This window comes from Mesoplodon bidens (assembly GCF_964165515.1).
Source record: "Mesoplodon bidens genome assembly, chromosome: 3".
In the NCBI taxonomy this organism is placed as follows: domain Eukaryota; kingdom Metazoa; phylum Chordata; class Mammalia; order Artiodactyla; family Ziphiidae; genus Mesoplodon; species Mesoplodon bidens.
In genome coordinates this window covers 173,390,876-173,404,282 of record NC_138178.1, presented here as the reverse complement: position 1 = coordinate 173,404,282, position 13,407 = coordinate 173,390,876, and the positions used below count along the sequence as shown (strand labels likewise).

Sequence of the window (13,407 nt, the reverse complement as noted above, 5' to 3'; positions counted from 1 at the left end):
CATTGGTTGGACGCCCAATGTATTTACCACAAAGCTCTTAAGAGAACGTTCAAACACTTCCCCAAAGCTGTTGCTCTGGAAATAAAAATGTATGCTGTTTGCCTATAGAAGATTAAAAGTTTACCTTCACCATGACAGCTTTTCTAGCTAGAATTGGAACCATGTCTCTATTTTCCATTATTCAGAAGTAGGTCTGAACCAAGCGGAATATATTTGCTGTAACAAGAGTCAAGGTAATTTTAAAAAAATGTATATACATATATATTTATGATGTGGGCTGACCCAAATCATAACAGAATATTAATATGGCACTTTCTGTGCTCTCAAAGGCTAAAGTGTTTTGTAAACAATGCTTTCATGGCATTTTGAGTAAGAGTTGATCTCAGAAAACCTCAGATTTAGCTTACCCGAACTTTGAGCAGCTAGCTCTTCTGCTGAAGGCATTTGTCAATTTTTTTTTTTTTTTTTTTTTTGAAAGGCCTACGGAAAAGGTAACAAATTCAACACTTGGGAACTCAAAGCTGCTGCCAGTCCTGGACAGGAAGGTTTTCATATCTGCCTGAACTTGCTCGTTGATTTCTCAGACGGCCATTTATAACAGTTCTAACAAGATAGAATCTGCCTTTGAATATCTGTAAATACGGGTAAAGATCACAATCCGACACTCATAATGGTCCAAGACTGAAAGGCAGATTCTCATGTTTGATTAATATTTACGTTACCGGATTCCTTTACAGAAAGAAACATGAAACACTAATTATGGGTGTGTATTCGAGGGGCCTCCTCTTGGGTCTCTGCAGTTCCTTTAGAGGGATGTCCATTTCAGGATTTTTGGAGACCAGGTGTGTGTGTGTGTGTGTGTGTGTGTGTGTGTGTGTGTGCGGGTGTGATTGTTCATGTTTGGCTTGCATGACGGGTAAACGTGTGACTGGCTGATTTAATGGCTACCGCGGGGAGGAGGAGGCTACCTTATTTCTGTTTTCTTTATTTTGACGGCTCAACAATGATAAAAATTACGGGTGATTTCTCCCGCTAGTTTTTTGGTTAAGGCTTGGGGCAGAGTGGTGGAAGGTTCTCGTTCAGAATCCTCGAAGAGAGCTCGCAGCCCCTCTGGGTCCTCTCCCTCCTCTGGAGGACACACACCTTTCAGTGTCGGAGTGGCAGGTGGGCTGCTTTTGCGGCATGTGGTTTTGAGCCGTGGGACAGGTCTGCAGGGCACAGGTGACTAGCCTTGCTTTGATCGGGAGCCATGTTTTGGAGATTTGCTTGCGAACGGGGGATTTTGTCGGCTGGATCTTGTGGAAATACCCATGGAATTGGTAGCCAAAGGGATGCCGGGGAGGCCTCCTCCAGAGGTGCAGTTAAGCATCTTCAATGTTACTGCTGTGAGCAATCTAGATTTTCTTCGAGGATTTTCTATGAGCATGGCCTCCCAGGCAGCACCTGAGTCTGGGTTAGACTTGTGATCAGTATTAGCTGTTGCTGTTGTGCAGGGGGCCGTGTTGAAGCATCCTAGGCGTAGGCAAGGACCTGCAAGGTTTGTTCCTAAAAAGCGCAGGGCAAACCAGTTCATCTCTTCCTTTCTTCATCTGTAAAATGGGGCTATTCAATTGTTTATGCTCCTGCTGCCATCCAGATAGGAAAACAAATCATCCTGGAGGAGTGAAGTAATTGCTGATTGCAAAGACATCATAAAAGTGTAAACTGTTCTTGTTTATTGGTCCATGGGGGCAGGGTGACTAATTTGCAAAGGAAAGGAATCAAATAGCTACTTGTGTAGCTTGTCATTTTCAATGGGAGGGGGAAGAATTAGGAGATTTAGGAGGGGTGTGAGGGGCAGGACTTGAATTTCCAGTTTAGGAACCTAACACCAATAGGAAACACCTCTCCCGGTCCCCATTCATTTTAGGGAGCTGCCCCCTCTCACTCAGCTCCTTGTTATTGTTGGGGACTGTCACGTGATTCAGAGTTGTTGTCCTTGACCTGAAGACACCAGAAAAGGCATCTTTCCTGACATTTGGTATCTGGCCCCAGGAGAGGAGTGGAGCAAAGGGGGTGTAGATTTGTGTTGGGGAAGAGTGCATACAGCAGGCGACCTTTAAGTGCACAGTCTTGCTAAGTGCAGGTGAGGAAGGAACTCAGCGCAGACTGGTGAGGAAATCCTCAGTTTGCTATACCACCGCGTCACAAAGCTAACAAAAATTGGCATTTATGCCCACTGAGCACACAGCTGGCTGCACTGAAATGGTACCTTCACAGGGGAAATGGGAGGCCCCAAGTGTCCTGTTGGGGCTTCGTCTTACATTTTTGTTGCCGTTTTTCTTTTGAAGAGGCTTGGATTCTTTTTCCAGCAAATGCTGAATGACTTGAATTCGACTTTTAATAGGAATCACTTCTGGCAAGGCCCCAAACCTCTGGCTTAGTTTTTGCTAGTTGGAAAATACGGATGCTTTCTTTACGTATGTGGTCGGTTCACCCCAGGAGGGCTGAGACCCCAGGCTTGAGGGTTGGGGTCGGGGTGGGGGAGTGTGGCGCTCCGCCTTCTCCACGGGGGACGCGCTGGAGCCCTAGTTCCCTGGCATTGGCGTGGGAGCTGGAGGGGGGTGGAGGAGGCACGGCAGATCCCGTAGCCTGTGTTGGTGCAGGCTTGGAGCCAGAAGCTGTCTGGTGCTTCTTAATTGAATACAGAGCTCAGTCAATTCCACGTGGGCATGCAAGGGTGGGCAGGGAAGGCAGTGAGATTTCCCCCTGGACTTGGAAGCTCGGAACCCCCCAACCCGGAGGGCCTCCTCGCCGTTCCCTGCACCCAGCCCACGTGGTTTGCAAAAGAGGAAGGCAACTGTGGGGGGCTGGGGACAGGATCTCGCAGCTCCCATGTAAATATTGTTTGTATGAACTGGGTTTTCCATCTTTTGTTAGTGGCAGCTCGTTAATTAACCAGCAGATTACTGCTGCCTTCTTTTGACACATGCATGTATTTTGGGGCTAAAGATTCTTGTTCTCCTAAAACTCTGAACGGAGCCGTTCAGGAAGTCCTTGTCCAGGGCCGCCCCCCACTCCACGGTCCCCTGCTGTCCCCCCAGCTCCCCCCCCCCCACCGATTCTGTCCCCTCCTCTCCACCCTTCCTTCAACCCAAGTGGTCTCGTAGCTGTGTGGAGGACAGACGTTAAACACAGCTAAATAAATCATGTTTACGCTTGGCGCTCTTGGTAGTGAAAAATCTGTTGGCTGTTTTTACTTCCTTATTTCTCAGCATTTGCTTCCTACCTGTTTTTGAGCACATGCCCAGAAATAGTAGTTTTGTCAAATGAGGGGATAATGCCAGCCAGCCTCTCTTGCTGCCAAGGAAGCTGCTGGATTTTGCAAAACAGAGTGACGTTTTTTAAGTGACACTAATTTTTTTTTTCTCCCCAAAGAAATTAGGATGTATTGTAGAATAAGGGTATTAAAATGCACTTAGGGAAGGGGGAAAAAAACCCCACTCAGTCACCTGCCCAGCACAGGGACCTGCGGCGAGCAGGCTTAGAAATCGTCTCACTTTTTGTTTGCTCGCCCGGAGAGCTGAGTCGGGTTCATTTCTGCCCCAGGACTGAATTTTCTCTGCCATTTTGGATGATGTGGTACAAAGATTTTTTTTTTTTTTTTCCTGTTTTCGGGTTGCTGTTGTGTCTGTTTAGTTTCGGAGGCCTCCTGAGCAAGTGCTTTGCTGTGATCATCCTCTGAGGTGATATAGCCCAATTCTTGTCCAGGTTCGGGGCTTGGAGCTTGTTGCGATTCTAGCTCCACTATCGTTGTTCATCTATAAGAACAGCTAGGGAGGCCTCTCTTCCTTTGGGTTTTCATCCATAATGTTGTTTGGGGGTATCTGAAAAGTCATTCTCACGATGTGATGCTGTTTGCTGGGCAGAGAATTACAGCCGAATATAGACTAGATTTGCAAAAAAAAATTTTTTTAACAGTTTCAGATTCAAAACAATGGCACATAAATGTTGGGTGCTGCTTCCAGGAGGCTAGGCGGGTCTTATCAGGGAATCTTTGCAGTGCATTCAGTCTGAGGTCCAGGACATCAGCTCTGTTTCAGAGAGAGCCAAGGGAAAAGAAAATTACAACAAAATCAAAGTCAGCGTGCTCTGATTTCCCCCAATTTCTAATGGGAATACTCCGCAATAGAAATGGTATTTCCATTGAGGACTGCACTATCGGTTTCTTTAATTACATTAAATGGCGGTGTAAACCTCAGCTGAACGTAAACCCCTGTTACAGCGACACCGAGAACGCAGCTAGATTGAATCACAAGGAGCAATGTTATTGGTGTTAATGTGCTAACTATCTTTATTAAATTAATCTGGCGAAGTGTTAATTTTTACAAATTTTGTTGTGCACACACTGTACGTCCCTGTTGGTGTGTTAGGAAAGGAAAATGATCTCACGTCGAAAAAGAAGTAAGAAGGTGGCTGTCAGACGGCTCCCTGAGAAGAAACATTTGTGATTTTCGCCATCAAATGCTACCTGCGCTGAAAGGAAGGCTCACAATATGTATATGAAATGCCATCTACATACAGAAAACTCAGTTAAAGGAACTATTTTGTTGAAAGTAATTATAGGCCTGTTCAGTGTGTTTTAGTCAGTGACATTTCAGACTTGGCTTAGAAACATGAAGAGGCCATAGAAAGATTTTGTTCTTACGTGATGCAAAGCGTTGAACCTCAGTGTTTTATATGTCCATTAGCAAAAGGTGAAAAGAAATGAAAGGAGAAAAAGAAGACTCAATCAACAACAAAATGCAGGGGAGAGCTGGGTTTTTTTATTACAATAGTAGAGATCAATTGCATGTAACTCTAATAAATGCAACTAAAACCAAAAAATGCATTTACACTGTAGCAGGGTTTTTTTTTTTTTTTTTAATACAATTGGAATTTTTTCTTCTTTTTCTTTCTCCTCCCCCTCCCTCCCCCCTCCCTTTATTATTTATTATTTTTTAAAACATCCTTGTAATCGAGTTAAATTTCTAGTCCATCTAAAACCAGGAACTCCACTGGCCTTTGTGGCTGCATGTTCCCTTATTGCCCAGGTAGAATTTTATGGTCTGATCTTAAAAAAGGTTGGTGATGCCTACATTCCTCAAATCCACAACTCCATCAACACCTGGAATTGTAATCCCTTTTCCTGCCTGCTTCTCTCAGACTGAGTCATCAGGGTAACCTCCTTGCTGGGCACCTTGCTGGGCATTCCAATGGCTTGATGTTCTTTTCATTGGCTGTGCTGCCTTATTTTCGTTCTTAATTCTCTGGGATTCTCATAGTTCAGACTTTGTCCTGTGGTTCCATTGTGCACTCTGCACATGGCAAAGCCAGTGTTGGAGTTGGTGGGACCTGCAAACCACCACAACTTGTGAACCCACCAGTTTGTAAACAGATGTCAGGATTCAGTGTTCCCAGGCACCCCTCAGATACCAGGCCCAGTGGATGCTGACGCGAAACAAAAATATGCCCTTAGTTTAAAACTCGCTGTAGGCACCAAATCTGAAGAATCACCTCCTGGCTTATTTCCCTTCATGTGGCACGTGACTTCTGTCTTGACTGTGGATTTCCCCCTGCCCCCTCCCCCCAGGCTGAAATGAATGGGGACATGTCTAAGGCCTGCCTGGCCAAGCTGGTCATTGGAGCTTGGCCATCTCAGAAAGGGCTGCAGGGCCCTGACCCCAAGTCCCAAAGTCTTCCTGCTTGAAATCCAAACGATTTAACCAGCTTCTGACTTCCACGTATAGACTGAGCTTTTTGCCCTGGGGTGCTTCATGAAGATACGTGCTTATACTGTTTGTGGCTCCTGATGCAGCCCAAGAGAAGATCCCTTGAGGATCTTGCATACATTGTGTTTTAGGGCAGAAACTGCTGAAGATTGAAACCGCTACCCAGCTTCTGATCAGAAGGCCCAAATCAGGGGGAAAGGGGGAAATTCCTCTGCTAGGTATTGGTCGGCTGTTTTTGCTGGTGAGATTCACAGAATCTGTCAACTCTGGTTTGTCCTTGGCCTCTATAGATTGCGTGGAATGCATGCAGACATTTTAACATGCCCACATTGCTGATGTATGCGTGTGTGTTTGTGTGTGTGTGTGTGTGTGTGTGTGTATGCATATATGTACAATCTCTCTATAATAGATGTGCATGCATACATTTTTCTAGCTAGTGAGACACATGGTTTCACCTTCTGTTGTCCCCAGGCCTGCCCATTCCAGGCCCCAATTTGGCCGACCCTTCCTGCTGAGGACATCCCAGAGGACTCATACCTGTTTATCTGTGTGTGTCTCAAAGCCACGGTGCCTAGGCCTCACCTCCCGGCTGGAGAACAAGTGATTGTGTTTACTGGCATCCCAGCAGTTCAGAGAGCTCCAGGGATTTCCCCGAAAGACAGCAGAAGGAGAGTTGAAGCTGTGCACTCTCTCCTGCAGGTGCCCACTAGGGGTTGGCATGGTCAGCCCGAGTACTTGCCCAGCTGCCTCCATCTTACCCCGAAATGGTTCCCAGAATATGATTCAGCCACACCCTGCCTCCCCAGCAGTGCCTGAGGTTTCCTCTGCTCCCTTATTGGACCTTTTGGAAGGGCCAGGGAAGGTTTTGGAATTTGTGATGTAGCCTCACTGATCCTTGGCTCAGGGCGCAGGAAAGGGGATCTGCTGCCCTGGCGTATTTCAGCTGCTTGCATCCTGAGGAAATTGTGGTTGGTAGTCATTGGAACAGGTGCTTTTGGACCTGGCCAGGGGGTGTGCGTGTGTGCCTGCTTCTAACTGCAAGATGCAGCTGCCGGGGAGGGTGTTCCCTTTTCGAGCCCCGGTGGAAGGAGGAAAGCGGGTGTGGTGGTGTTTTGGGGGGGCAAGGTTGTTCCTGTGCCTCGCCTCTCCCTTTTCTGGGATGCATTAAATGTGCCGCGTACTGCAGAGCAAAAATAGTTGAAGCGGTGATTCACCGTGACAGATCTCAGGAGCACAGGACGTGGGAGACGCACCAGGGGGAGGTGGCCAGGCTCGGGGTGTCGGGAGGGCTGTGCTTCTGGCCTCCTCTCAGTGGCCAAGTCTTCTTGAGAATGTGGGTGCAGGAAGATGCCCTGGTGTTAACCCAGGGCTCTGGGCGAGTGGCAGTGGACCTGGCCTTAAGCCCAGAGATGTTCTTGCAGGCTCCTCCCTCCTGCTGCCCGGCACTGGGTACCCACGGTGTTCCTAAGCCCGGCCAGGCCCAGGCTGCAGTGAGGGAAGCCAAGCAGCCCCTTCCACCTGCATCGGAATCTCTACCCTCCCAGGCAGGTGAGAGGGCTGCTGTTTGCAGCATGCAGCCTCAGTAAAGGCCGGACATGGATTGGAGCTATGTGTTTTGTCTCTCCTGTAATGACTGTAAAGGAAGGCTTGAAACACAGCTGTGCAAACCCCGTGAGACCTCATTTCTCCTTTTCCTTGCTTCTCTTCTAAAGGACCTTACACATGCACCCCCAAACCCCAACCTGCTGCAGCCAGGGACACCCTGGTGGGTGCTCAGACTTGCCTGACTAAATGTGAAGTGGGAAGTAGTGGGAAGTGGGACTTGGGGAGCCACAGCTCCCCATAGAGGATTTTTAGGTCCCCCAAACGCTCTGGTGCAGTGACCAAGCCATGCCCCACACCCACTCAACCTCGGGGCCTGCCTTGGGGACCTGACCTTGGGCTTGCAGGTTCCCACGGTGACTTACTGCGTTCACTTAAAGCCTTGGATTCCCTTTCTGCTTTCTCTTTATATATATATATATAATGAAATGAAAAACAAGTTCTAGTCTTCGCTGGTTCCCAGAGCTTGGTTATGAAAAACTAAGAAAAAGACATGAAATAATACCTGTGGAGTGAAGGAATTTATTTTTTGAGTACCCCTCCCCCAGGACCCTTGTAGCTCAGAAATTGAGTAACAAAGAAGCCTCCTTAGGATCTTTCTTCTCTATTCCCACTGTCTCAGCCACTCCCCACTCTCTACCCACCCCTCCCCAGTCCCTGCAAAAGAGGGAGAGAGAGAAAGAGACAGATGATGGAAAGGCCTGGGTTTATTGGGTAAGTATCCACTGCCTGTCTCTAAGGTAGCACTCTGCTTCTTTCAAATAGGAAATTGCCAAAATGGATGTCATCGGCTGCTAATTAGATGTATTTTAACCGCAGGATCGTTTTACTAGCTAATACTGTTATTATGTGCTTCACCGTGAACCCGTGGTGGAGCTGTTAAAATAGGAGCCCTAGCAGACAGCTCATGGAGGCCGCCGGACTGATGGAGCCCTTTCCCTCGATGGCCCTGCAGGGGCCCAGGCCGGACCCCGTGCTAGAGTCTGAGTCTGCTCACCTTCTCCAGATGTACCTGTTATTCCCTATGACTACTTTCCTTAGGTGTTTTGACCAGGGTCTGAGTCCAGAGGAGGCCCTGAGCTCTCCAGGTTGGAGACCCCAAGAATCACACCCCCTCCACCTCTAGATGTCATGGTCCCCTGCCTTTGGGCCTCTGGACCAGCCTCGAAGCAACAAATGACCACTTGCTGCGGACATGCCAACCCCAGGCCATATCCCCACTACTCAGTGCCCCAAACAGGCAGGCCAGAACCTCCATTACTGGGTTTTCAAGTCTAAGGTGGCTTCCCTCCATCTTCTCTCTCTAGCAAACCAGAAAGAGTCCCAGTTTCCCATCAGGGTGCGGGGAGGTGGGCTAGGATGAGGACCAGGATTCTTCAGTGTGAGCAGAGCATTTGACTTCATGCGATTTCTCTCTCTTTCTCCCTCCCTGCTACCCCCACCCCCGCTTTATACGTAATATTTTTATCATCCTTAAGACAAAGTAGCTGGCAAAATATTTAAGCGATCGAAAGAAGTGTTTTTATTTGCCCGCGTGCGAACTGGGTTATCTGCCTATCTTGTTTATGAAATTTGGGGCTGCCTTTCCTGCAGTCTGTTCGCCTCTCAAATCTTTCCCGGCTCCCATTTCCATATTTCTGCGTGCATGTTCTTTGTTAATCACTTGGCAAGTGCTTATTTGAATATTAAAAATTTCTTTAATCATCAAAGGCAGGAGCACAGTCTCATGAATATTCATATTTTCCCCCTCCTCAGACTGGAGTCTAGTTCATTACCCTGCAGTAAAAGCCAAACAGCCATCCATCGCCCTCATTACAGGCTCTGGCGTTTTGATTGGCTGCCTGCTGCCCAGAGCTTTTTTTAATTTTTTTTACTTTTTCCTCTTCTCCTATGAGCTGTCTTGTACCTGCCAGCAGCACTCCCCCGCAAAAAAAAAAATCAACAATGCAAGAATAAATTTCTCTGGTTGAAAAACAACTCTGCAGACTTGTCAAACAGACCTCGTGGTTTGCTGCCCCCCGAAGTGGCCACCAGCACTACCTGACCCCCACCTGCAAAAAAAAAATAAATAAAAAATCGAAACACCAAACCAAATCACCAGGAAAAAAAAGGGGGGGGGAGAAATTAAATAAATAAATAAAAAGGAAGAAACTTGAGCCTCAGAGATGAATATTTGTCAAGAGAGTTGACGTAAGTCTCATTTGCATAATGACTTTGTACTTCTGCATTAATAAAATTTGCATATGAAGCCATGTTAATTACTCCTGATCATGCTTTTTGCATTCATGCATAGTAATTTTCTCCGACTTGTGAGAATTAATGTCTTGGCATGGGGGGAGGGGGCGCGGGGACTGTCAGGTTTCCTTGCCAGTGGCCCTCACTCACATGCACTCGCTCCCTGTCTGTCTCCCTCCTTGATCTATGACTCATTTTTGCACCATCAGTAGGAGTTCTTGGCTTAAAAAATGTATCCATTGAAAGGCAGCAGTAGGGAGAAAAATATACATCTCCTTCCTGCACAGTGTATTCTAGAACAACTCTCGCTAGCTAGGAATCTGTAACCCTCCCATGTGGGAGGGGACACCGAGGATGCAGTGTTGGGAAAGGCTCGCCTTCCCCTCGAAACCAGGCTGGGGCTTTTCCAGGGAGTTTTTTGTGTCTGCCTCAGTCGGTGTGGGCGTGTTTGCTGGGTAGTGCGCCTGTGTGCAGAGTGAGGCGGGACCATCTGCAGGGCCCCTCTAGAAGGGAGATGGGTGGTTACAGACTCCCGCAGAATGGAGGCATTCAAAATCACCCGGATTTGGAGCTTAGGAAACATCTTAGGGGTCTTAACTTTGGTCATTTTGTACCTTTCCGTACGGATTGCATAGAGCTAGAGTCTCAGCCGTCTGAGCCTCGTGGTGGTGGACACCCAGCCTCAGTTTCCTTGTCTGTGAGAGGAGGGTCCTAATAGCTATCTGATAACAAGGCTGCTGGGCTTAAATGAGATGACATATGTAGCCATTGTGTATTTCTTTTTCCTTTAACCACAGTGAACTTCCATGATAAGGAATCGAGCCAGCCGGGATTTTATCTTTAAGCCGCCTGGATCCCACGTAAAGCTGAGGTGGCGTCTTGGTGTCCCTCTGCCACATACCTCGGTACACGTGTGTCTGTTCCAGTTCCAGAGGGGAGCCGGCCTAGATCTCAAAAGAAAGCGCCTTTTTAAAGGAGTGCCTTTCAGGGCTTTGTGGGGACGGGTGGTGGTGACCTTTGCTGCCATGCTGTAGGGAGGACCCATAAGGAGTTAGGGAAAGTTCCAGAATGGAAAATAAATGAAGGATAGTGACGGTTATTGGGTGTTTACTAGAAGCCTGGCTCTGGCCAGGCGTGTTCTGACCTTCCTTTAAAGGCGAGGCTCTGAGACAGTGACTCAGCCCGAGTCACACGGCCAGGAGATGGCGGAGGAGGAGACGGACGTGGGCCTCTCTCGGACGTGGGCCTCTCTCGGACGTGGGCCTCTCTCCGAGGCAGCGTAGCCTCTGTGCCCTGGGCTTCCTCTGCCTGTGCTTAGGTGCACAGTCTCATCACAGGGTCTCAAGTCCTCTGTCAAGTGCGTTCTGGATTCCCTGGCTGTGCTTTTCAAGGCAGCCACCCCCCAGGGCTGGGAGGTGGCCTGGGACAGGTGCTGCAGCCAGAGACAGTCTTCACGTTGGGCTTTAAAAAAATTGAGATAAGAGTCACATAATGTAGAATTCACCAGTTTAAGGTGTGCAGTCAGTGGCTTTGAGTATGTTTATAGTATTGTGCAGCCGTCACACGATCTGACACCAGAGCATTTCCATCATCCCCCCAGAGACACCCTCCACACTTTAGCCCTTACTCCCCCGTTACCCCCCTCCCTGGCCCCTGGTGGCCACTTCTCTGCTTTCCATCTCAGTCTCCTCGGATTTGCTCTTCTGGACACTTCCTGTCATCATACAATAGGTGGCTCCTGGCATCACCTTGGGCTTTTGCAGCTTCAGAAGAGTGTTTTTGGAGTTCTACCTTTGGGCAGGGTTCTGGTTTAAACTGCTCTGACTGGGATGAGGGGACCTCCCCCAGGGCAGAGGGTCCTCTGTGGGCAGCTTAGGATTGGAAGCCCCTGGCCCTTGCTGCCCTCTCCCCTGCGTCCACTGAGCCAGTCCCTGGAGCGGGTGGGCTTCATGGAGGCCAGAAGTCTAATGAGGCCACTCAGAAGCCCCTCCAGGGGGTGGCCCAGCCCCCTAGCCCTACCTGAGTTGGAGGATGACTTTTTGCCTTTACAGACTCTGGCTTAACTCAGCCCGACCTTTCCAGAAGGAGAGGGGTGCGGCCAGACACGCCCTTTGGTCCTTCCTCCCAACCATGGACACACAGGTTCTGCACCCTTCCGGCCTGGGACAGCAGTTACCTGGGCATCCTGCTGGTTTTCTCAGCCATGGTAAATGGTGGTGGCTGTGCTGTGGCCTCACCCAGAACCTGGGGGCCCGGAGTTTTTTTTTGTGTGTGTGTGTGGTACGCGGGCCTCTCACTGTTGTGGCCTCTCGTGCTGCGGAGCACAGGCTCCGGACGCGCAGGCTCAGCGGCCATGGCTCACGGGTCCAGCCGCTCCGCGGCACGTGGGATCCTCCTGGACCGGGGCACGAACCCGCGTCCCCTGCATCGGCAGGTGGACTCTCAACCACTGCGCCACCAGGGAAGCCCCGGAGTTGTTTTTTGTAACCTCCAGCGGCCCCACTCAGCCCAAGGACCCTCAGGCTCCCTCCCACACTTCCTCTCAAGATTCTGGGGTGCCCTGGTTACTCCATCCCAGCTGCAGCCCCAGGTGGAGGCAGGGCACATCCAGGCTTTGGAGACACACTGGGTTCGAGTCCAGACCTCCCCGAGCCTCAGTTTCCCCCTGTGGAATGGGGGGTGGTCTTCCCTGCCGAGTGGGGTGTTTGTGGTGAAGTGAGCCCAGCTCCTTGTGGTAGGGGCCCAGCACAAAGCCTCTGTCACACAGTTACCATGACCCGGAGCCTTCCATGGTGTGAAGCGGGGCTGACGTGGTTGACAAGGACGAACATGCCGTGTCCACTGCTGGGGAGTTTCAGGCAAGGATCAGCCAGGGCAGGCTTCTGGGAGGAGGTGGACGACATTGGTCTCAGGTGCTGACCTTTCTTGAGGGCCTGCACCAAATCTGGGGCTCGGCCTTGCGCTCAGTGTCTGTGGCTGGAACAGCGCATGAGGTCTTGGCCACACCTTCCAGGGCTGTGTCATGGGCTCAGAAATGGCCTGGGTCCTGAGCCTAGCCTAGAACAGGGTCTTCATTGGCCCAGAGGGGCCAGGTGCTGGTGGTGGTGTTAGCGTTGGCCTCTTGGCAGGACATGTGCAAGTGGTCCTCAAATGCTCTAACGCCCCCGGTCCTGGATAATACCTGTTTTGGAGAGACGGGACACAGAGAAAGAGCCCTGGTTCTGGAGCCAGGCAGCCAGCCGGGGTTTTGGTGGGGCTGGCTGCTGCTGTCTGCAGTTTTCTGCAGTCATGTCATCAGTTTCCTGGTCTGTGCAGTGGGTCTGCTGAGCCCTGCCCCCAAGGGCATGCCAGGAAGCTCACTCACAATCAAGATTGATAGGCCGCTGGCTCACAGTGGGCTTGCAGGGCCCTGTGGCTCTTCCGGACTGGGTACTCCCTCATGGGGGCCGTAGAGTGGGCAGATCCCCGCCCCTGTAGACCTGTGCGGGGCACTGACAGCATGGGGGTGTGGGGTGGCATCCCTGGCAGGGCCGGCCCGGGGCCCAGCTGCCCGTCATCTTGTTGATGTTTTCCTTTCGTCTGATGCTTCTCCGCTCAATTATTTACCCAGGGAATTTGGGCTTCTTCACTTGTGGTTTTGGCAAGGGCTTCACACAAATGTTTTGCCCTGGTGGTCTCTTAGCCATTTAAGATAAACGGCCAAATCAAACGCAGGCCTTGCCGGGGAGCCCGGGCGAGCTGTAGGGCTGGTGGAGACAGGCAGGCCCCTGGCCCTGCACTGTGGCCGTCAGACCCGGGGAGGTGTGAAGAGGGGTGCTGG

General features: G+C 50.0%; 1 protein-coding gene across 5 annotated transcripts in view; it reads left to right on the top strand.

Annotated features, from left to right (window-relative positions):
* BCL11B (BCL11 transcription factor B) overlaps positions 1 to 13,407 on the top strand; it is a 93,383-nt gene that overhangs the window by 27,066 nt on the left and 52,910 nt on the right. The window lies entirely within an intron of this gene.